The sequence below is a fragment of the Cervus elaphus genome, chromosome 4, assembly GCF_910594005.1.
Source record: "Cervus elaphus chromosome 4, mCerEla1.1, whole genome shotgun sequence".
Classification (NCBI taxonomy): Eukaryota; Metazoa; Chordata; class Mammalia; order Artiodactyla; family Cervidae; genus Cervus; species Cervus elaphus.
The window spans coordinates 57,684,669-57,710,116 of record NC_057818.1 but is presented as its reverse complement, the minus strand read 5'-3'; the positions used below and the strand labels follow the sequence as shown (position 1 = coordinate 57,710,116).

The window sequence follows — 25,448 nt, the reverse complement described above, 5'->3', positions numbered from 1 at the left end:
TGTTCCCCCTTAGCATGAATACTCGGATGTTGAGTAAGTTGTGATGACTGGTTAGAAACTTGACCACATTCACTAAATTTGTAATTATTTTCTTCAGTGTGGATATTCCTATCTGTAATAAGATTTGAGCTTTGATAAAAGACATTTCTACATTCATCCCTTTCATCATGGTTCTCTGAACACTGAGTTCTCTGATGATTCATGAGACCTGAGTCTTGGTCAAAGTGATTCCCAGGTTCAAGGCATGGGTAGATTCTGGCTCCATCATATATACTGTTGTAATAACTGAAGATGGAGTTCTCGCTTAAGGCCTCACTCGTTGGATTACACATGGAAGGTTGTTCCGCATTATCTGTACTATGATACCCATTGAATGATGGCAGCCAGATAAAGACTCTCTCATTGTTATCGACGTAACAGATACTGGAATAGGAAGAAAATGTTTGTTGGTGGAAAAGTAATGAGCCCTCACTAAAGGATCTCTCAACTTGATCATAGTGAGATTTTCTTCCTTCATTTTCAAATCTCTGGCTTTCAGACATGCATGACTGACTGTTTAATTCAAACCTGTATTCATGCTGGTTTGAGTGATTATTTGTAGCATAGGCTAGATGACTTTCCATGTTTTCAAAATTTCACATCAGGGAATATGAGTTTTTTTTTAATCATATGTGTCCTTGCTTACAAAAACATATTTTTCTGCTGAACTTATTGACTTCAAATGGGATTTTTCCCAATTTGACACATATCCTCAATTTCTTTTGGCAATCATGTTTTCATCATGGATAATTGTCCCGATTTGGTTACATCTAAAACAACATCTTTTTGCCCTTCACAGGCCCCCTTACTTTCCCAGTCTTTCATTAAGTACAGATTTCCAAGCTGAGAGCTCTCAGAACTTCCCAGCACCTCACACATGAATCTCCTATGCACGGCTTCTTTGGGAACAAACCCTGGGTGTCATGAGAAGATATCACTGAAAGATAACAAATAAACGAGATCCCACTTAGTATTTTGAGTGAATATGCTTTACAGTGTATGCAATACTGACAAACCCTTAGCTAGATTAATAAGTGGTGAGATGCGAGTATGATCAGAAGTAAAAACAATGGCCCTGTACATGTTACATAGAACAAAAAGTAATTCTATCAGGTTACGATGAATGATACTATACCGAAGAGTTGAATACCTCAAAGAAAGATTCAATTCTTAGAAACACAGAACACCTTAGATGTTAGCATGAGTGAATTAAAAAATTATAACACAACTAAAACTATTAATAAAGAGTAAAAAAGTAATTTAAAAAATCCCTGGAGTAGATGAATTAACTGGAAAATTTCAGCAACCTTTCAAGAAAAATAAATATCAATTCTCCATAATGGATCACCATGTACACACTACTATATTTAAAATGGATAGCCAACAAGTTCCTACTGTACGGCAAAGGGAACTCTGCTCAATGTCATGTGGCAGCCTGGATGGCAGGGGAATCTGGGGGAGAAAGGACACATGTACATGGATGGCTGAGTCACTCTGCTGCCCACAACATTGTTCATTGGTTATACTCCAGTACAAAATAAAAGAACAGTAAAAAATATTTCTGTGAGTTAATAGATATATTAAATGGTTTTAGCATTGATGAGTTGGGGTAAATGCACTTAAAATGTCTAAAATTTGCTCATAGGAAGTAAAAATTGGGAGGTAGAAATTGGGGATTACATTTTATGATCTCAGGGACTGAGTCTGAACTTCGGAGAGCCATGTTTGAAGTTTCCATTGGAAACTGGAAAGCAGGAAGCATGTATCTGTTCCCAGTATTTCTGGAATTTTGTCAACCAATCCCAGCATCTCCACAACTCTCCTCACACGTTTCTGACTTGAGGCAGAATCAGGAATTTGGAAAGGCCTTAAGGCAGACTTTGTCAGAACTGTGAGCAGCTTTTCCTAGGTCCCCCAAAGCAGCGAGAGTATGCAGGTCCCCAGACACCAGGAGGAAGGTTTTGGCTCTCAGTGAAAGTGAGGGAAAAACCACTGGAGCTGAAGAAGAACACACAGAGGTTTAAGAGCAGAATGGGGAAGGTCATGTCCCTCTTTGACAGAAATAAACCCAGGCTTCTCATTCTAGTGAAGCAGGCCTCCCCAAACCACCTGAATAAGTCTGGCTTCCTCTGTGGTCTTTGGACCCCTCACCTGTGTCATCTGCTTCATTCATTCACACCTAGCGCTGGGATTCTTCCTTTACTCCAAAGGGACCTGCTCGTTATAAAAATGAATATAATTAGGACTTTGGGTTTAACATATGCACTCTAGTATGTACAACAACAACCAACAAGGATCTGCTGCGTAGCCCAGGGAACTATTCTCAACATTTGTAATAACCCATAAGGGAAAAGTGTCTGACTTGACTAATGAAAGCCTCTCCTTACAAAACTCGGTATCTCTCCTGAACAGAGCTGAGTGCTCATATTTCAGAGCCAACGAGCAGCAAAGAGACACGAGGAGGAAATGGAGTTTCCACCTTAACTGTGTCGGATTGTGCACCCCACTCACTACGTCTTTCCAAGATTTTATTAAAGATAAACAGAAAAAAATGGAACTTCATGGTGTGAGAATCTAGCAGAAAACACCCGAATCGGTGACCATCAGGTGTAATGGGATAAACTGGTGTCAGGTGAGAGAAACACTTGAGAAGACACATGGTCTCTGCTCAGGTACTTTCGGCAAAATTAAGGAAATCTCAATGTATCTTGAGAAAATTTCAGTTTTATACATTTTTACTCCAAAAATACCTCCCCTGTTCTGTATCCCTAAAAGCACATTTAAACAATAGACCTTTCTTACCAATGTAGAGAATAGTCAGATTTTTTTCAAAAGTCTCTAAGGCATTCTAGACTGTGAGGAAAGCTGAGCACCAAAAAATTGATGCTTTTGAACTGTGGTGTTGGAGAAGACTCTTGAGAGTCCCTTGGACTGCAAGGAGATCCAACCAGTCCATCCTGAAGGAGATCAGTCCTGGGTGTTCATTGGAAGGACTGATGCTGAAGCTGAAACTCCAATACTTTGGCCACCTCATGCGAAGAGTTGACTCATTGGAAAAGACCCTGATGCTGGGAGAGATTGGGGGCAGGAGGAGAAGGGGATGACAGAGGATGAAATGGCTGGATGGCGTCACTGACTCGATGGGCGTGAGTTTGAGTAAACTCCGAGAGTTGGCCATGGACAGGGAGGCCTGGTGTGCTGCGATTCACGGGGTCGCAAAGAGTCGGACACGACTGAGCGACTGAACTGTTCAGTTCAGTGTAGTCACTCAGTCCTGTCTGACTCTTTGCGACCCCACCCCATCCCAATGGGAATTCTGCATATCAATGCGTTCCCTTGTTGATCTTTCCAAAAGGGAATATTTTGAAAAACTGAAAGCTGTTAATTCCCACGGGGAATGCTTCATGCCCTGTAGGGAGCCTGGAGGCAGAAAAGGAGAAGAGGCCCAGGCAGAGAGAAGAGCCAGATTGTGACTCATAAAATAAAAGAAAAAATAGGATTTAATAGTTGAAAACCACCTCGCCAGGCAAGAATATCAGAAAAAGAGAATTAAAGATGTGTAAGTTTTCAATCCAGGGCATTTAAGGAGGAAAAAGCAGACACAGCCTCTCACCTGGATCAGGACATTCCCCTGAGAAGCTGCTATTCCTTCTTATTCTTCCTCCTGCCCTGGGTCGTTTTCACATCATGACTGTGGAGGAATCACCTCAGCATCGTGAGATTACACCTCCAGAGGTGCCAGCAGAGCTCCTTCGCCTGCTCCCAACACCCCCACAGGCAGAAGGACCTTGAAAAGCGAGAAAGGCCGACCTCTCCTGTCCTTCGTCTCAGGAGAGATGCAGGACAATCAGCTCCTCCATGGAGACCAGTCTATCAAATTGTTATTGCTGTCGTCTACTCTTCTTTCTTCATATAAATTCCCCCAAATTGTGCTCACACGGGTGTGTGGGCTGCACTGACTTGTCCCTTTAAAGCCCACGCAGAGCAGAACTTGCTGCCTCTTCGCGGATGAAGCCGGGCCTCAGGTCTCACAAATGGACCAGGAGCCGCATCCTTAACCTGGGCCCCCCTTAGAATCCCCTGGAGCACTTCCTACACACCACACTGATGCTCCCACGGGACCAGAGAACTCTGTGGGGAGGGCGCCGGGGAGGTCATTTCCTAACACTGGTCATGTGACCCTGATGGGAAACAGATGGAAACCACTTAGCCAATGGTTCAGATTCTTTCTGAACCATTTCAGTGAATATGAACCCCTCGAGGTCAGGTCCCCACTCTAAGAAGTTACGAATCTGCAGGTCTGAAGTGGGGCCATGAAATGAGTCTTCAGCAAGTTCCTTGTTTGTTCTGATGCTTCTCCCCCAAGACCCACACTCAGGAGCCCTGAGCTTCAGCCCTCACCCTCAGCACAGCTGAGACCTCTCAGGAGGGGAGGGTTTAGGGTGGGAGTTTCTGAGTGAGGTCAGGCTAGAACCAGGCAGAGAAAGCTGCAGTACTTGGGGTTCAGGCCTTTCTAAGTGACCCTGGGTGAAGTGCTGTGGTTCCCCAGGCTGAGTGTGGATGGGTCCATTCAAACCAGAGGAGCAGGATTCTGGTGAGCTCTGAGGGTGTCAGTGAAGGGGGGCCTGTGAAGTAGGCCCTGGGGTTCAGCAAGACTGCTGGTCTCAAGGAAGGGGTCACCTAGAGCAGGTGCTCACAGGACTGGCTGGTGTGAGTTCAAGGACCTGCAGGCTGCCTGCTCCCCAGACAGACGCTGAGGCAGCAACAGCATGGAGCAGTTCAGGGGAGCTCTCAACAGTACTCTGTATGATCCTTCTTATTAGAGCCATCACCATGGCCCAGCAGTTACGGGGGCGCAGGGGAAGGTACATGTAGAAATGATGGAAAATATATTATCACATTATTTGAGGGTTAAGGGTAGTGAGGTAACTAATTGTTACAGATGCTATCCTCTGTGCTACCTAATAGTTTATTGTTACAATCTCTCCCCCGTAACCCTAAAGAAGGTGGGAGAGGTTAATGTTGGCGGTGGGTTAACACTTCATTCATTACACATCAACTTTATCGCCAGAAACCATTCAATTTTAATTAACATATATGAATATCACACATAGTCATAATAAAACCTTTTACAATCCACTGCGTGACCTTAATTAAAATACAGATTTACAAACATAGACAACAATATTCATTTCTCTGAGACAATGATCTGACAATTGTGACTTCTGTGGTTACAAAATAGAGGCTAATCATTTAATAAACAAGGTGTAAGTAGCTACATGACTCTTCTGGGAAGCCTTTCACATACTTTTCTAGGGTTATCAGAGATCTTGTTATCGCAAACATGTCAACTAATATTCATGACTTTGGTTGACATGGTAAAGATACATCAAGATTCCAGTGAACTGTCATTGTCTTATGCTTAATAAGCAAATGACATAACTATTGAAAATTTACAACAACCCTTTGTCTTACTTTGATACATGGAATTAATTCCAATACATTCCTTGATATTTATTTAGATTTGATTAAATATTTTGCTACTTTTTTTTTTAAACATCATTCACCTGTCTTTCTTGTATAAACCCTCTCCTGTTTTCTAAACTACATTTGGGACAAACCTCTTTCATCACTTATTACATTATTAGAGTTTCTCTCCTGAGTGTACACTGCATATGCATTAAATAAGCAGGGTGATGATATACAGCCTTGACATTCTCCTTTCCCAATTTGGAACCAGTCTGTTGTTCCATGTCTGGTTCTAACTGTTGCTTCTTGACCTGCATACAGGTTTCTCAGGGGGCAGCTAAGGTGGTCTGGTATTCTCATCTGTTTAAGAACTTTCCACAGTTTGTTGTGATCCACACAGTCAAACGCTTTAGTGTAGTCAATAAAGCAGAAGTGGATGTTTTTCTGGAACTCCCTTTTTCTATGATCCAATGAATGTTGGCAATTTAATCTGCATTTTCCAAATCCAGCTGTACATCTGGAAGTTCTCAGTTCATGTGCAGTTGAAGGCTGGCTTGAAGGATTTTGAGCATTACCTTGGTAGCATGTGAAATGAGTGCTATTGTGCAGTAGTTTGAACATTCTTTGGCATTGCCCTTCTTTGGGACTGGAATGAAAACTGATCTTTTCCAGTCCTGTGGCACTGCTGAGTTTTCCAAATTTGCTGGCATACCTAGTGAAGCACTTTCATAGCATCATCTTTTAGGATTTAAAATAGCTCAGCTGGAATTCCATCACCTCCACTAGCCTTGTTGCTAGTAATTCTTTCTAAGGAAGGCCCAGTTGACTTCACACTCCAGGATGTCTGGCTCTAGGTGAGTCACACCATTGTGGTTATCTAGGTCATTAAGACCTTTTTTTGTACAGTTCTTGTGTGTATTCTTGCCACCTCTTCTTAGTCTCTTCTGCTTCTGTTAGGTCCCTACCATTTCTGTCCTTTATTGAGCCCATCTTTGCATGAAATGTTCCCTTGGTATCTCTGATTTTCTTGAAGAGATCTCTAGTCTTTCCCATTCTATTGTTTTCTTCTATTTTTTTTGCATTGATCACTGAGGAAGGCTTTCTTATCTCTCCTTGCTGTTCTTTGGAACTCTGCATTCAAATAGGAATATCTTTCCTTTCCTCCTTTGCCTTTTGCTTCTCTTCTCTTCTCAGCTATTTGTAAGGCCTCCTCAGACAGCCATTTTGCCTTTTTGCATTCTTTTTTGGGGGATGGTCTTGATCCCTGTCTCCTGTACAGTGTCACGAACCTCCGTCCATAGTTCCTCAGGCACTCTGTCTGTCAGATCTAACCCCTCGAATCTACTGTCACTTCCACTGTGTAATTGTCACGCGAGTGTATGTTCCTCGGCTCTTTGTCTCGTCACAACAAAAATTTGGAGTGACAGACATTAAAGCCCCTTGGCGGGTCACAGCTCTCGGAGGACAGACCATGTTATAGCTCTCAGGTCTCGAATGGACCGTGTTATAGCTCTTAAATAAACCAGTGTTACAGCTCAGTGTTACAGCTCTATTTATTTAGATAATAGCAGGAAAATCCATCTTTGAGGCATGAGGGCACGTTGATCCAAAGACTCGAAGAGACAGTTGCCCCATCACGTGGGGGAGAGGGAGGGAGCAAAAAAATGGCAGAAGAGGGCTTTGGCTCCTTTTTTATATGTTTCTCTGTCCCTGGGCCTGTCTTATGTAAATTGGGCTTAGGCAGGTGCGTTGTTTGTTTTACCTGAGGTTCTCACTATGGTCCTCGGACCTTCCTTTGTTCTATTTTCGTGGGCTTTCCCTTCCAGATATTTTAGCCACCGCTATTTTGGACTCTTTTTCCCTCTTCTAACTACCTAACATAATCATGTTGTTGTTCAGTCGCTCAGCCGTGTCTGACTTTGCAGTCCCATGCACTGCACCACACCAGGCTTCCCTGTCCATCACCAACTCTGGAGCTTGCTCAAACATGTCCATTGAGTTGGTGATGCTACCCCTTATCTTGTTCTCTTTCGTCCCCTTCTCGTCCCGTCCTCAATCTTTCCCAGCATCAGGGTCTTTTCCAATGAGTCAGCTCTTTGCATCAGGTGGCCAAAGTATTGGAGTTTCAGTTTGAGCATCAGTACTTCCAGTGAGAATTTAGGACTGATTTCCTTTAGGATGGACTGGTTGGATGTCCTTGCAGTCCAAGGGACTCTCAAGAGTCTTCTCCAACACCACAGTTCAAAAGCATCAATTCTTCGGCGCTCAGCTTTCTTTATAGTCTAACTCTCACATCCATATATGACCACTGGAAAAACCAAAGCTTTGACTAGACAGACCTTTGTTAGCAAAGTAATGTCTCTGCTTTTTTTTTTTTTTTCCTGCTTTTTAATATGTTGTCTAGGTTGGTCATAACTTTTCTCTCACAGAGCAAGTGTCTTTTAATTTCATGGCTGCAGTCACCATCTGCAGTGATTTTGGAGCCCCCCAAAATTAGTTTTGTTTTTATTTCATTACTCTAAGAGGTGGATGCAAAAAGAGTTGCAGTTTATATCAAAGCATGTTCTGTCTGTCCTACTTATATTCTCCTCTAGAGGTTGAGATTATCAGCCCTCTTTTGAGCTCTTTCATCAGGTGAAGTTTCTTTTTCTGTCTGGAGTTAGGGAGTCATTCTTTTCATTTGAGAAACCTCTTCACTGTCCTACAGTCTGGCTGTTAACAATTGACATTGCCCCCATCAGTGTAGGAGCGGTCCCGTCTCTCTACAACCCTTTCCAGCGTTTATTGGTTTTATTTTTATTTCATTTTATTTTTTTGTTTGTTTATTGTTTTTAGACTTTTTGCCAATGTCCATTCTGACCTGTGTGAGTTTTGATTGGCATTTCTCTTAAGAGTTCGCCATGTTTAAATATTTTCATATGATTTTTTAAAAACCGGTGTGAGTAAAACTGACCTCTGGAGATTGTCCACTTGACCGACTGCCCTGTTTTAAATTCTTTTTTTTAGGATCTACCCGAGGACATTTGTTGGGAATGGGTGTTTTTCTCCTCACAGCCCCGTAGGCCTGGGGAATATGAAGTGCCCATGAGCAGAGGTTTTTCAGTCGTTACCAAAAGTGGCCACAAGGCGGCAGCATTTCTTCACGCGCCACTGTTCCGGGTTTCGTTTGTTTTTAGTGTTTCTTTTCTGCTGGAGTAGAGTTGATTTCCGATGTGTTTGTTTTAAGTGTACGGGAGCTTGGTTTAGTTGTACGTGAACGTATCTCTGTTCTCTTTCGGGTTCTTTCCCTATATTGGTTCTCTCGGTGTGTTCAGTAGACTTCCCTGTGCTGTTCCGTTATTTTGGATTACCTATCTGATAATAAGCAGTGAGTGTGTTAATCCCAACTTCCTAATGTCGTCCTTTCCCCTACCTTTAAAAAAAGTAATCATAAGTGAGTTTTCTAAGTCTGTGAGTCTGTTTCTGTTTATAAATTAGTTCATTTTAATGAACTTATAGATTCCACCTGTAAGTGATGTATTTCTTTCTTTCTCTGACTGACTTCACTCAATGTAACAAAGCTCTCGGTCCATCCATGGTGCTGCCAGCGGCGTTTTTTCGTTCTGTTGAAGGCTGAGTGTGTTCAGTGTACAAATGAACCTTTTACTTTTCATTTCTCTATTGATGGATATTTTGGTTGATGCTGTTTTGGATATTGTCAATAGTGCTTCCCTGCAGAGAGGGCTGCGAGTGTCATTTTAAATTAATATTCTTTCCGGATCTAACCCAAGGAGGGGGCTTGCTGGATCATGTACTAAGTCTATAGTTAGTGTTTTAAGGAATGTCCATACTGCTTTCCTCCGTGGCTGCACCCGCCGATTTCCCTCCCCTCCCACAGTGTAGGAGGATTCCCTGTTCCCCTCACCCTCTGCAGCACTTAATATTTGTAGATCGTTTGGATGTCAGCTATGCTGAGGCGTGTGAGGTGATACCATGGCGCAGTTTTGATTTGCATTTCTCCAATAGTTAGTGACGTTGAGCATCTTTCCATGTGCTCTGTGGCCGCCAGGATGCCTTCTTTGGACAAAGGCCCATTTAGATCTTTGGCCCATTTTTCTAACGGGATTTTTTTTTTAATTGAGCTGCATGAGCTGTTTGCATGTTTTGGAGATAAATTCCTTGTTTCTAAACATTTTTTTTCTTCCCCCATTCCAAGGGTTTCTTTTTTAGTTTGGTTTATGGTTTCCCTTGCAGTGCAAAAGCTTTTGAGGTTGGAGACTCTTTTGTTGAGTTTTGTTTAATTTTTCATTATTCTAAAAGTAGATCGAAAAGGGTTTGCTGTGGTTTGCTGTGGTTTATGTCAAAGCGTGTTTTCTCTATAATTTCTTCAAGAGGTTTAGAGTAATTGTCCCTCCATTAAGCTCTTTAATTGATTTGGAGTTACTTTTTCTGTATGAGGATAGGGAATGTCACAATTTCATTCACTGTTATCTTATTTGTTGTTGTTACCCTCTCCTCTGTACCGACTCTTAACAATTTAACTTGGTAGTATCCGAGCAGGAGAATTCCCTTTTCTCCAAAACCTTCCAGCATTTATTGTTTGTGAACTTTTTGACAAAGGTCATTTTGACCCATGTGAGGCAACACCTCAGGGTTTTGGTTTGTGTTTTGGTAAGACTGCAGGATGTGGAGGCTTTGCGTGTGATTAAAAAAAAAAAGTGTGAGTAAAACTAACCTGTTGAGATTGGCTTCTTGACCATCTGCCCTCTTTTGACTTCTTTTTCCAGGACCCATCCGAGGACACTTATTGAGGACAGGTGTTTTTTCGTTAAATTCCTGCAGGCCTGGTAAATAATGAAGTGCCCTTCCGCACAGGTTTCTCAGTTGCTGTTGCCAGACGTGGCCACAAGGCGGCAGCATTTCCTCATGCGCCACCTTTTTTTTTTTTTTTTTTTTCAAAGTTGGTGTTTGTTTTCTGATGGAATACAGATTTCTGGAATCTGGAATATTTCTGTTGGAATTCCTGTTGTGCTTGTTTTAGGTTTACAAGAACTTGATTCAGTTATACGTAGATGTATATCTATTCTCTTTTTAGGTTTTTTTTTTTTCCCATATAGGTTCTTTCAGGGCTTTCAGTACGCTTCCGTGCTGTTCAGTAGGGTTTTGTTTTTTTGGATTATCTGTCTGATAATAAGTAGTAGATATATGTTAATTCCAGCCTCTTAATGTCTCCCTGCCCCTACGTTTTTTGAAATAATCATAGGTGGGTTTTAATAGCCTGAGTCTATTTCTGTTTATAAATCTGTTCACTTGAAAGAATTTACAGATTCCACCTGTAAGTGATATAATATTTCCCTTTCCCTCTCTGACTTCTCTCAGTAGGATAAATCTCTTGGTCCATCCATGCCATTAATGGCATTTTGTTTTTGTGTTTCTTTCTGATGGCTGAGAGTATTCCAGTGTCTAGATAGATCAGTTACTCTTCATTTCTCTCTATTGATGGACATTTTGGCTGAAGTGCTGTCTTGGAATTGGTGAATAGTGCTGCCATGAAAACAGAGGAGAAAGTATCACTTTAAATTATGATTTTATCCAGATCTAAGGGAAGGAGTGGGCTTGCCTCATCAAGTGGTAACTATATCTAGTGCTTTAAGGAATCTCCATACTGTTTTTCTTAGTGGGCGCACCCTCTCATTTCCATCCCCGCCCACAGTACAGGAGGAGTCCCTGCTCCCCTTGCCCTCGGAAGCACTGAATCTTTGTAGATCTTTTAGAGGATGGTCATTCTGAGGGCTGAGCTGATACCTCGTTGCAGTTTGATTGGCATTTCTCTAACAGTGATGCTGAGCATCTTTTCACAGGCTTTATGGCCATCTCGATGCCTTCTTTGAAGATACATCCATTTCGATCTTTGGCCCATTTTTTCTCTTGGCTTGACTGTTTTTTGATATTGAGCTGCAGGACCTGTTTGCATGTTTTGGAGATGAATATGTTGCTTTTAAATGCGGTTGCATTTCCCCCCTGATGTTCAGGGTTTTCTTTTTCTTTCATTTTGAGTTTCCATTGCTATGCAAAAGCTTTTGAAGCTAATGAAGTCCCTTTTGTTGAGTTTTAGTTGTCATTATTTTAAGAGTGGATCCAAAAAGAATTTGCTGCGATTTGTGTCAAACCGTGTTCTGCCTATATTTTCCTTAAGAGGGTTAGAGTAATCGTCCCTCAATTTAGAACTTTAATCGATTTGAAATGTCTTTTTCTGTAATTGGTTAGGGACTGTCGGTTTCATCATTTTTCACTTGTTTAAGGAACCTTCACCCTGTCCTCCACACTGGTTGTTAGCACTTTGCCAGCATCAGTGTAGAAAGGTTCCCTTTTCTCCACAACTGCTCCAGCATTTACTGTTTGTAGACTTTTTGACAAAGGCCATTTAACCAATGTGAGGAGATACTTTCTTGTAGTTTTGATTTGGGTTTCTACAAGATTTCATGATGTGAAGGGCGTTCATGTGATTTTTTTTTTTTAAACAGTGTGAGTAAAACTGACCTCTCAAGGTTGGCCTCTGGACCATCTGCTCTGTTTTAAATTCTTTCCCCAGGACCTACGAGGGCAAGAGTTGAGGACAGGTGTTTTTTCTTTACGTTCGAGCAGGCCTGATGAATATTAAGTGCCCATCAGCGTAGGTTTTTCAGTTGCTGTTACCAAAAGCGGCCACAAGGTGGCGGCATTTCTTCATGCCCACCAGCGCCTTAGGGCAAGTCCTGTTCTGGGGTGTTAATTAGAATGGATACACCCACGGCTGTGTCTCCTTACTTCTCCCTGATGAGCCTTTATCCCGGGACAGATCTCAACGACTGCCACACCCCTCTGCAGAAGGAGCTGTCCTCTGTCAGTGGGGTGACCCTAAGGAAGGAGGCTGGAGGTGGGAACCCCACCACCAGGAGACACAGAGGCCCAGGGGACTTTGAAAAGCTCTTCCAGCCCAGAGACCCCACCATCCTTCGGGGGCACCAGGGTTGGTTCTGCTGCAGGAGGGTCCCCTGGATCTGGAGACTGTGGGCTCATGCAGATGGAAACAGGCGGTCCAGGTCCATGGGGTGGGGGGCTGTTTGCCTGGCACATGCTCCCCAGCGCCCTCAGCCCCAGGACAGCCCAGCCCGGGGTCCCAGCCTGCTCAGACTCCAGGGGTGTGACACCAGCCCAGGTCCCCAAGGCCTGAGGGGAACAGAGTCAGCAGTTCTTTTCTCTTTTTTAAAAAATGTGTTTTTTTGAATTGTAGTTTACAGGTGCGTTACCTTGTGGTGGCTTGTACGGCAACTTGATTCATTTATTCATGGACGTACATATATTCTTTATTGGTTTCTTTTCCCATAGAGGTTATTACAGAGTGTTGAGAGGGTTTCTTGTGCTCTGTGGTGGGTCCTTGTGAATTATTTTAGAAGTATAAATAGTACTGTGTTTGTTATTATCAACCTGCTAATTTCTTCCTACCCCGCACATTTCACTTTGAGGAACCATAAGTTTATTTTCTAAGTCTGTGATGCTGTTTCTGCTTTGTAAAGAAGTTCACTTGTATCCATGTTTAGATTCCACCTGGAAGTAGCTTTGCTTCTCGCCTCTGGCCCCTGGTGGTCTGGCGGGGAGCACGCTTGGTCCTCATCCGGGCTCCCCACATTCAATTCAGGCTGCTGGCTACACTTAGGACAGGAGCTCCGATTTTCCCTTGTGACCCTACTGGTGCTGTGGCTCTGCTATTTCTTTCTCTGCCTGATTTACACAACGGTTGTTTCTTTCATTACCAAACATATGAGCCTCTGATAAAACAATGACATATAATTCCTCACAAGCTCAATGATGGTAATGGCTTAACTTTAAATTTGGGAAGAAGCTCCAAGTGGGAATATTTTCATGGACCACAGAGGCTGGAGAGACAGGTGGTCCAGCGGCTCTTGGCTACTGCGTTATGGCCTCGTCCAGTAACGTTGCACTGAGCGCCCTGTCAGCGGGATCTCTGCCAGGCCTGGGAACGAACATTCCTAGCACCATGGCTCAAACCGGATGTGAAATGCCACCAAAACCGTGGTCAGACTTAAGGCCATGAAGGGGCCATGCTGACGGGAAGCTGGCACCTGCTGTCTGCTCCTGCGAAGATTAAATCAGGAGCCACTGCCATTGTTGACCTTCAACACTCCCTGAAAGGCGTTGAGGGGCGAGATCAGGAATGAGGCCTCTGTGCTCTGGGAAAACTGGCAGAACAAGCCTTCAGATAGTTAGATGTTTTCAGGTAAAGATTTTCATGAGCCCAGATTCCTGCCTAAGATTCTCATGCTTAGAGAAGCACTAAAATCAGTAACTCTGACAACTGCTCTGGGTTTTGTGATTATTTTGTGTTCTAATAATACCACATCAGAGGTTAAACTCTATTTAGGTAAATCTAGACAACTGGCTACCAGGCTAAAGGTCTCCTTGAAGTGCTAGGTCTAGACTGGAATTCAAGCTTACTCTTCTGGAAAAAAATAAAAAAGTAGAGATCTATCTTTCTTATTAATGTTCAGGTTTTCACTCCTCCAACTACTTCAAACTGAGTCTGTCACACCTCCCTCAGTCACTCTGGGCTGATACAAACGACGTCAGAGTATGTGAGACCACAGCAGAAGGCTCCATTCCCTTGGAGAGGGTAGCACAAGTGCTGACTCTGTCTAGATCAAAATTGCTAAACAGCATAACCTGGCTCTTACTCCTGCTTGGGCCCTTGGTCACAGTAATTCTTTTGCTGATCTTTGGCACCTGCCTTTCTAAATCTCCTTGTTAAATTTGCCTCTTTCAGGTTACTACAGTTTCACATCAAGATAATGGTGATGCAGAGATTCCAGCCAATTCTCAGAACAGATCCTGCGGGAATAACAACAGAAGTCACCCTGGGGTCCCTTAATGAGACAGGGCGAGAGCTCTGTGACCCCAGCTAGGTGGGGTCTACAGTCCCATGCCAGCCTGAAGAAGCTGCAGAAGAGAGACCTCCACCTCATCTTCCCAATAAACATTTTTTTGGTTCGTGTCTCTCAGAGGGATTTAAGGTAGAAGACAGAGGGCCCCCAGGCTGGAAAGCTGGTCTGTTGAGTGGAGTAAAGTTGAAGCTTTGTTCTCACCCAGACACTCCAAGGACAGAGCTAGCGGCAGAAGCTGAGCCCTGCTGGGGTAAAGAGATAAAATGCCCAGTCCTGAGGACAAGGAAAGCTTCCCTCTCGGCACACGTGCAGGAGGGCTACTTGGGGCTGAGAGAAGCATGTGGCCCCATCCCACAGGAAGTGTGGACACGCACCACAGGCCTGTGTGGGGGATCACCGTGAGGAAAAGGCTGCACATGCATGCTGGGGAGGGTCCAGGGAAGAGTGGGTGTGGAAAAGAAACAAGGTAAGAGGCCACAGGCAAACAGGAGCCCAGGCGGACGTCCAGGGCGGGGAAGTAGCACCGAGTGCTGGCACGGCAGGCACGGTGCTGACGAGCGCAAAGGCCTCAGTGAGGACCGGCGGCAGGCTTCAGGCCAGAGTCGGGCCTCAGAGCCAGTCGGGCCTTGTGAGAACCAGGGTAGAGCCGTGTGAGAACCGGAATCTTACCTCAGTGAGGACCGGCGGCAGGCTTCAGGCCAGAGTCGGGCCTCAGAGCCAGTCGGGCCTTGTGAGAACCAGGGTAGAGCCGTATGAGAACCGGAATCTTACCTCAGTGAGGACCGGCGGCAGGCTTCAGGCCAGGGTCGGGCCTCAGAGCCAGTGGGCCTTGTGAGAACCAGGGTAGAGCCGTATGAGAACCGGAATCTTGGCTTAGTGAGGACCTGATTCTGAAACTAGTGAGGGGAGGAGTCGGGTCTTAGTGAGGAGAGGGGTGGGGGCCCTGGGAGGGGAGGGGAGGAGGGGGATGCGGGACCTGGGGACAGGAGGGGAGGAGAGGAAGGGCTGAGGCGGGACCCCTGGGAAGGAGAGTGGAGGCCGGGCCTCCATGGAGAAGCAGGGTGGGGCGGGGCCCTGTTAAGATGGGGCCTCCGGGGAGGGGGCTGTGAGGTGGGGCCTTGGTGATTTGGGTCTTAGGCTCTTTGTCCACTACCTTTCAGAGAACAGTTGTTGGGAGTAGGGGTTTTTTGTTTGTTTGTTTTTTAACAGGTCCCCAGGCTTGGTGAGGGCCTTCCTGGGTGGCTCCGCAGTAAAGAATCTGCCTGAGATGCAGAAAACGCAGGAGACGTCACTGGTTGGATACCTGGGTCAGGAAGATACCTCGAGGAAGGCCTGGCAACCCATTCCAGAATTGTTACCTGGAGAATCCAATGGACAGAAACTGGCGGGCCACAGTCGACAGCGTCACAAAGAATCATACACGACTGAATCAACTGAGCGCACATGCAGGCTTGGTGGATGTTAACTGCCCCCAGATTTTCACAGTTGTTTTTACCAGGGTCAGGCCTAACTTGTACCAGAGTCAGGATTAAGCCAGAACCACAGCCGGGCCTGAGTGTGGACCAGAGTCAGGCCTACATGTGGACCAGGGTTGGGCCTGCATGTGGACCAAAGTCAGTCCTAATGACCACCAGAGTCAGGCCTTAGTTAGTGGGGACCAGAATCTGTCCTAAGTGAGGATGACAAACAAGCATAGGAGTGGACCAGGGTCAGGCCAAAATGAGTACCACAGTCAGGTCTAAGTGAGTACCAGAGTCAGGCCTTAGCATTTACCAGAGTCAGGGCTTAGCGTGCACCAGAGTATGGCCTTGGCATGCGCCAGAATCAGGTCTCAGGATGGACCTGAGTCTGGGTAAATAAGTACCAGAGTCAGGCCTTATGTGGACCAGAGTCTGCCTGAGTGTGGACAAGAGTCAGTTCTGATTGTGGACTAGAGTGAGGCCTGGGTGTGGACCAGAGTCAGGCCTGAGTGTGGAACCCAGTCTACCTGATGCATGACTGTTACCCACTTAGGTCTGGCTCTGGTCCAGACCTAGACCTGACTCTGGTCCACGCTAAGGCCAGACTCTGGTTGACACTCAGTACAGACTCGGGTCCACACTAAGGCCTGACTCTAGTTCACACCGAGTCTGGTCAATGCTAAGGCCTGTCTCTGTTCCACACTAAGGCCTGAATCTGCTACTCACTAAGGCCCGTACATCATAAATCAGTTCAACCTCAAATAAGTTATAATTAGAGCTGGCATGAGCTTAGTCAGAAACTGACAGAAAATTTCAAAGCTATTATCCAGCAATAAAAAATAAATTAAAAAATCATATATGTGTATGAATTTTCATTGATTGGGCTCCCATGTCTGGGGAGAGATCTGGAGAAAAACTAATATTTTAGAAGACAGCCACACCCCAGCGATATCGGCAGCTCTAGTTTCAATAACCAAGATGGTGAAGCAACCGACGTTTAGAAGGAGAGATGACAGAGAGAAAAGACGCAGTACAGACATACAAGGCAATATTATTCTACCACAACATGCGATGAAATAACACCTTTTCCAGCTGTGGTGACAGAAAACATACGATCGTGATCTCGGGGAGACTGCCGTGAGCTGGCCTAGAGAGAGATCTCGGCTCCCTGCCCGGAGTTGAACCAGGGCGCCCTGGATGAAAAGCAGGCCTGCCACCCACGAGACCGCCAGTGGCCAGAGTGTAGAAGCAAAGTGACCTTCACCTTCGGTCATTCCCTGGTTTGAACCCAAGAATATTTTAAGGAGGCAAGAGATGTAAATATGTATAGAAGTCCATTGTTATCGACACAGCATAACATCTGGGAGACTGTAGAGAAACACAGGGTGTTTAAGACAGGAGCGGTGCAGACATACAGAACCAAGAGAGGTGTGTGTGTCCTGAGGAGGAGCCAGGGGGAGGCGATGTAAGTCCCTCATTCAGGACCGTCCTTCTGGGTCTTCGGTTACCTTTGGCCGATCACCTTGTCTCTTTTTTCACACCTGACTGGTCCCTGCACCCTCCCCACGACATGGGTACAACATTTGCTAAGAGTTATCCCCCCACAGAGGCCTGTGGGTGCATGTCCACACTTATTATGAGATGGGGCCCCCTCCCTTTTCGGCCATCAAGGCGCCTTCCTGCCCTGGTACAGGGCAGTCTTCTTTGACCTCAGAAGTGGACACCTTATCTCTTCACTCTAGCAGACTTCAGCTTCTGCCACTAGATTTGTCCTTGGAGTGTGTGAGTGAGAACAAAGCTTCCATTTCACTCCACTTGACAAACACCAGCTGTCCAGCCCACAGGCCCCTCTATCACCTACGTCAAATCCCGCTGAGAGACATGAACCCCAAAAATCTTTATTGGGAGGCTGAAGGACGAAGGTCTGTCTTCTGTAGCTTCTTCAGGCTGGCATGGGGCTCATAGACCTTACCTAGCTGGGGGCATGGAGCTCTCACCCTGTCTCATTCAGGGGCCCCAGGGTGACTTCTGTTGTTAATCCCACAGGATCTGTTCCGAGGAGTAGCTGGAACCATTATCTTGATGGGAAACCATTATCTTGATGTGAAACCATCGTAATCTGAAAGAGACAAACATAACAAGTGTATTTAAAAAGGCAGAGGCCAAATATCTGTGATTAATTATCACAAATTACTCGTGAGCAGGAGCTATAGCAGGAGTAAGAACCAGGTTACATTTTTTAGCAATTTTGATCCTGGTTCAGATAGAGTCACACTGGTGCTACCCTCTCCAAAGGAATGGAGCCTTCTGCTGTGGTCTCACATACTTTGATGTCTTTGTATTAGCCCAGAGTGACTGATGTAGGTGTGACAGACTCAGTTTGAAGTAGTTGGAGGAGTGAAAACCTGAACATTAAAGAAAAAATCAATCACAATTTTTCCCCAGTTGAATAAGCTGGAATCCCAGTCTAGACCTGGCACTTCAAGAAGACCTGTAGCCTGGTAGCCAGTTGTCTAGTTTTATCTAAGTAGGTTCTAACCTTTGATTCACATATTAATTCACATATTAATCAGAGCAGTTGTCACTGTTACTGACTTTAGTGCTCCTCTAGGTATGAGACGAGGCAAGAACTGGGCTCATGAAAATCTTTGCCCTCATGAGAGTATCTAACGATCCGAAGGCCTGTTCTGCCAGCTTTTCCCAGAGCACAGATGCCTTGTTCCTGATCTCCCCCAGGGCAGGTGCTGCAGCAGGTCCGGATCTAATCCTAGCAGAGGCAGATGGCAAGTGCTGGTTTTCAGTTGGCATGGCCCCTTTGTGGCCATAAATTTGACCATGGTTTTGGGGGCATATCACGTCCATTTTGTCCCATGGTGCTAGGAATGCTCATTCCTAGGTCTGGCAAGGATTCTGCTGACAGGCCACTAACCCAAGAAACAGGAGCCAATAGACCCTGGATCGCCTGTCTCACCCGCCTCTATGGTCCATGAAAACGTTCCCTCTTGTTGCTTCTTCCCACATCTAGAGTTTCACCATCACCCTCACTGATCTCATATCATCATTTTATCAGCCGCTCAGTCACACATTCAGTAATGCAAGAAACAATTGTGCAAAGCAGTCAGAAGAGGAAATAATACAGCTAGCAGTATTAGTAGGATCATAAGGAAGAATTTGAGAACCTGTTTTAAGTATAGTCAGTATGTCCCAGGTCCTCTGACTTAGTTTGTTAAGTAACTGTAGCCTGGTGTTAATCTCCTGGCTATAGATCATGGAGATTCTGACTTTTATGCAAAGATTGATTACTGAGGTAAGTTTTAGAAATGAATTTAGAGAGCCCCTTAATAATTCAGTTAACTCTCATTAGCATTATAACATAAAAGCAAGGAACTATGTCATAAGAGTTTCTTAGTAAACATAGACCTTAATTAACAAAACTAGAATATAATATTTAGTGAAACATATCTTCTTTCTAAAATTGCCTCCATCTTCATTAAACTAGGCCAAGACTAATTTGTTTTAAAAATAAGTTTGGTGTGCTGACCACACAGCTTCTTCTATACTGACTCTGATGTAATTCCTCAGGAGTCTTAGACTAAATTCCCCAAAGGCCTCTCAAGGCCAAGAATTTATTAATGTGTTCTACTTTTCCCCATTTATAAATGACTGACTAGAGAATAGAATTATCATTACTTTTTTACAACAAAAATATTTCCAGTCTTTGTATTCTTCTCTCTCTGACAGCACATATCCGACTTGCTATACACACTCAAACATTTTCCTTGTCACTTTAGTAGATTTGAGCCCATAAATTTTAACCTTTAAAAAATTAACCCCTAGTGAAAACCAAGATGAAAGCAATTGTGAACTATTTGTTGCATTGGCAGTCTCTGATTAGCAAACTCAAGAACATATTCTAGAACCTCTAAAAACATGTATTTTTCCAAAGTACAGTTTTTCTCAATGTAATACAAGGCACACATCTAATAGATATATGTCTATGTATAATTGACTCAAGTTCCTGAAAACCAAAAACAAACAACATCGGAAATCACGTCTACTCCAATAGAATATAAAAATTTAAATGACCAAAATAATAAAGAGTTGGGCATGAAGAAATGTTGCCACCTTGTGGCCCCTTTGGGTAGCAACAACTTAAAACCTGTGAAGATGGGCATGTATTATTGACCAGGCCTTCAGGGATGCAAGGAATAAACACCTGTTGTCAACAAATGACCTTAGGTAGATCCTGGAAAAAGAATTCAAAACCTGGCAATTGGTCAAGAAGCCAACCTTGGGAGGTAAGTTTTACTCAAATTCTTCCAAAATAATCACATGAAAAGATTTCAGTATCACTAAAACTTACAGAAATTCAAATCAAAAGTACAATGAGGAATCACCTCACTCCGATCAGAATGGCCATTGGCAAAAAGTCTACAAACAGTAAATGCTGGAGAGGGTGTGGGGAAACGGGAACCCTCCTACACTGATGCTGGCAAGGTAAGCTGTTAACCGTCAGTATGGACGACAAGGTGGAGGTTTTTCAAACAAGTGAAAAGACGATGAAATTACTACACTGCTTAACCCCATGCAGAAAAACATACGCCAAATCAATTAAAGATCTAAATGGAGGGATGGATACTATAAAGCTTTTGAGGAAAATATACAGAACATGCTTTGATATAAATTGCAGCCAGTTCTTTTTGGATTCATTCTTAGAATAATAACATAAACTAAACAAATGGGACCTCATCAACCTTAAAAGCATTTGAGCAGCAATGTAAACCATAAATGAAAGAAAAAGACAACCCTCAGAATGGGTGAAAAAAAAATGTTTGCAAATGGGGATACAAGGAATTCATCTCCAAAACATGCAAACACTCCATGCAGCTCAATTTAAGAAAAAAGAGAAGAGAAAAATGGGCCAAAGATCTAAATGGGCATTTCTCCAAAGAAGGCATCCAGAGAAGGCATCCAGGTGGCCATAAAGTATGTGAAACGATGCTCAGCGTCCCTAATCATTAGAAAAATGCAAATCAGAAGTTCACTGAGGTATCACTTCTCACCAGTCAGCATGGCCCCCTCAAAAATTCGACAATAAATGCTGGAGGGGGTGTGGAGAGAAGGGAACCCTCCTTCCCTGTGGGTAGAAATGTAAATCAGTGCATCCACTCTGGAGGGGCTTTGAGACACTCAACAACAAAGTACCACGTGACCCAGCCATCCCATGCCTGGGCGTGGATCCTGGGAAAACCAAATTTTCAAAACATACAGCACACCAACCATCATGGCATCACTGGATACAATCACCAAGATACAAAAGAAACCTAAGTGTAGAAGACAGATGAATGGTTAAAGAAGATGGGGTTCAGATACCGCGGCATTACCCAGCCAAAAAAGATGAAAGAATGCCACTTCCAGTCACAGGAAAGAGCTAGAGATGTCACACTAGGTGAAGTAATTGAGACAAAGTATCACATGTTATCACTTCTAGGTGGAATCCAAACATGGAAACAAATGAACTTCTTTACAAAACAATAACAGCTTCATACACTTAGTAAAGAAACTTATGGTTACCAAAAATGAAAGGCCGGGTGCAGGGAGAAATATATGTTGAGAATAACATATACACACTGCAAATAATCCATAAGGACCCACTGTAGATCACAAGGAACCCTATTTTGACTCTATAAATAACCTATATGAGAAAAAGAACCCAAAAAGAACACATATACATCTATGTATAAATGAATAATGTTGCTTTACACATTAAAAAAAAAAAAACCCACAACAATGCAAGTGATCTATATACTCAAATTCAAAATAAACATAAAAAAGAACAGGAAAGAAAGAAAGACAAAAGAACTGCTGATTCTGTTCGCCTCAGGCCTTGGGGATCTGGTCTGGGTCACATCGCTGTGGCCTGAGCAGGCTGGGTCCCCAGGTGGGACTGTCCTGGGGCTGAGGGCGCTGGGGAGGATATGCCAGCCAATGAGCCCCCCACCCCGATGGACATGGGCTTCCTGTTCCCCTCTGCATGAGTCCACAGTCTCCAGATCCAGGGGACCCTCCTGCAGCAGAACTAAATCTAGTCCCCCCAAAGGATGGTGGGGTCTCTGGGCTGGAAGAACTTTGCAAAGTCCCCTGGGCCCCGTGTCTCCTGGTGGCGGGGTTCCCACCTCCAGCCTCCTTCCTTAGGGTCACCCCACTGAGAGGACAGCTCCCTCTGCAGAGGGGTGTTGCAATCATTGGGATCGCCTGGGGGATGAAGGGTAAGGGAGAAGAAGTAAGGAGACACAAGCCTTAGGGCTTCCCGGGTGGCGCTAGCGGTAAAGAATCCACCAGCCAATGCAGGAGACATAAGAGAAGCGGGTTCAACCCCTGGGATGCATTCTCATTGACAACCCAGAAAGGAGACTTGCCCTAAGGCTCTGGTTGCCCAGGTAACCAGAGCGGGCACGGGGAAATGCTGCCACCTTGTGGTCATTCCCTGTAACAGCCCCTTGAAAACCGGTGCTGACGCTCTTACTAAGTCCTGTGGGGCTCTAAATGACACCCGCCCTAAAGAAATCTTCTAGGGTAAATCACACGAACAGAACTCAAACAGGGCTGACTTTCAAGAAGCCACTTCCCAGAGGTTAACTGTACTCCCCCGTAGAAAGTAAAAAGCCCATGGAAGGATACTCAACATCAGTAATTATTAAAGAAATGCAAATGAAAACTACCAAGAGCCATCACCGCACACGGCTCAGAACGGCCTCAAAAGATCTTCAAAGCTTAAGTGCTGCTGAGGGCGAGGGGAACAGGGAACCCTCCTACACCGTGGGCCGGGCTGTAAATGGGTGGGTGCAGCCACAAAGGAAAATACTTGGAGGTTCCTTAAAACATGAAATAGAGAGTTACCACATTTTTTCAGAAATAGCACTCCTTACTTTGATCAGGAAAAAAATCCTAATTCAAAAGAATATATACATTTCTATTTTCAGGGCAGCACTATTCACAATAACCAAGTCAGAGCATTAACCAAAATATCCATCGACAAAAAATGAAGACCAACTGGCCCATCTATATGGTGGAATACACTCAGAAAATAAAAATACCAGGGGCAGCAGCATAGATGTACCGAGAGATTATCACACTGAGGTATGAGACCAAAGACAAACATCCTAAAATACTACTTACAGGTGGAAGCCAGAAATTCATGCAAATGAAATAACTTGCAAATAGAAACAGACCCAGAGTTAAAAAACCAGCTCATTGTTGGTTTATTTTTTTTAAGCTGCAGGAGGAATACACTAAGGGAGTAAAATGTACAGTTTGGTTCGGTTCAGTCACTCAGTCATGTCTGACTCTTCGCAACCCCATGAACCGCAGCACGCCAGGCCTCCCTGTCCATCACCAACTCCCGGAGTTTACTCAAACCCATGTCCATTGAGTCAGTGATGCCATCCAACCATCTCATCCTCTGTCGTCCCCTTCTCCTCCTGCCCTCAATCTTTCCCAGCATCAGGGTCTTTTCAAATGAGTCAGCTCTTCTCATCAGGTGGCCAAAGTATTGGAGTTTCAGCTTCAGCATCAGTCCTTCCAATGAACACCCAGGACTGATCTCCTTTAGCATGGACTGGTTGGATCTCCTTGCAGTCCAAGGGACCCTCAAGCGTCTTCTCCAACACCACAGTTCAAAAGCACCAATTTTTCGGCGCTCAGCTTTCTTTATAGTCCAGCTCTCACGTGTACACATTACTACATAGCAAACAGGTAATCTAAACGAACCACCTGAATAGCACAGGAAGTTGAAGGAACGCTGTGATAACCTTCATGGGAAAAGATCCCAGAAAAGAACAGCTGTACATCTATTTATAACTGAATCAAGTTTCTGTACACCCACAGCAAACACGTCAGAAATCAACTCTATTAGGAAAAAAAAGAAATAACCAAAAAAAGTGGAGGATGAAAAATGCTGCCGCCTTGTGGCTGCTTTGGTAACAACAACTGAAAAACCTGCGCTGATGGGCACTTCATATTCACCGGTCCTTCAGGGATGTTAAGTAAAAAACACCTATTCTCAACAAATGTCCTGGGGTAGGTCCTGGAAAAAGAATTCAAAACAGGGCAGATGGTCAAGAGGCCAAAGTGACTTGTTAATAGCCAGGCCAGAGGACAGGGAGGAGGGTCCTTAAACAAGAAAAAAAGAGAATGAAATTACAACACTCCCTAACCATTTAAAGAAAAACTCCAAATTAATTAAAGAACTAATTGAAGGGACAGTTAATTCCTGCCATTCTAGGAAAGCATAGGAAAAACAGGTTTTGATATAAATCACAGCAAATTCCCTCTGGATCCACCTCATAGGATAATGAAAAATAGAAATAAGAAAAACTCAGGAAGGAACCTCATTAACCTTAAAAGCACTTGCACAGCAAGGGAAACCATAATGAAAGAAAATGACAACCCTCAGAGTGGAAAAAAAGTTTGCAAGCAAATATATCAACAAGTAATTCATCTGCAAAACAAGCAAACAGCACATGCAGCTCAATTAAAAAAAAAAAAAAAAAAACACACAACAGAAATGGGCCAAAGATCTAAATGGATGTTTTTTTCAAAGAATGTATCCAGGTGGCCAAAGGCACATGAAAAGATGCTGAGTATCACTAATGATTGGAGAAATGCAAATCAAAACGATGATGAGGTATCAGCTAAAATCACTGAGAGTGGCTATCCTCCAAAAGATCTACAAAGATTAAACTCTGCCTGGAGCCTGGGGAAAAGGAATCCTTCTACCCTGGAGGCAGGGTGGGTGCGGCCAAGAAGAAAAACATGGAGAGTCCTTAAAACACTAAACAGGGAGTTACTAACACCCTGGAAGCCAACTCCTTGCCTTAGATCCGGAAAAAATAAAAACTTTAAATGATATGTGCGTGTACCCTAATTTTTAGGACAGCACTATTGACTATATTGAAGACAGAACATCAAACAAAATGTCCATCAATAGAGAGATGAAAGTAACTCGTCCATCTAGACAGTGGAATACATTCAACCAGCAATAGAAGGAGAAAGTGGCATCAGCAAAAGCGTGGATGGACCGAGGGGACATAAGGAAAAAACACGTGTCCTCAACTTGTGCCCTTGGGTGGGTCCAGGGAAAAGAATTCAAAACAGGGCAGATGGTCAAGAGGCCAGTCTTGAGAGGTCGGTTTTAATCACAGTTTTTTTTTTTTTAATCACACGGAAACCTTTCAACATGAAGTAATTTTAGAGAAATTCAAATCAAAACTACAACTAAATATGAGCTAACCCCAGCCAGAATGGCTGGTGTCAAAAACTCTGTAAACAGTAAACGGTGGAGAGGTTTCAGAGGAAAAGACATTCTCCCACATTGATGCTGGCAATGTCAGCTGTTAACAGCCAGAGCAGAGGACAACGCGGAGGTTCCTTAAGTGAAAAGTGAATGAAACTACTCTCTCCCTAAACTCATGCAGAAAAGAAAAGAAAACCATAATTTAAAATGATATTTGCAACCCTATTTTCAAGGCGGCAATATTGACAATATTTAATAGAGAGCTTC

At 44.0% G+C, this 25,448-nt stretch overlaps 1 protein-coding gene across 1 annotated transcript in view; it reads right to left on the bottom strand.

Moving 5' to 3' along the window:
- LOC122692801 (zinc finger protein 208-like) overlaps window positions 1–25,448 on the bottom strand; it is a 71,063-nt gene that overhangs the window by 1,312 nt on the left and 44,303 nt on the right.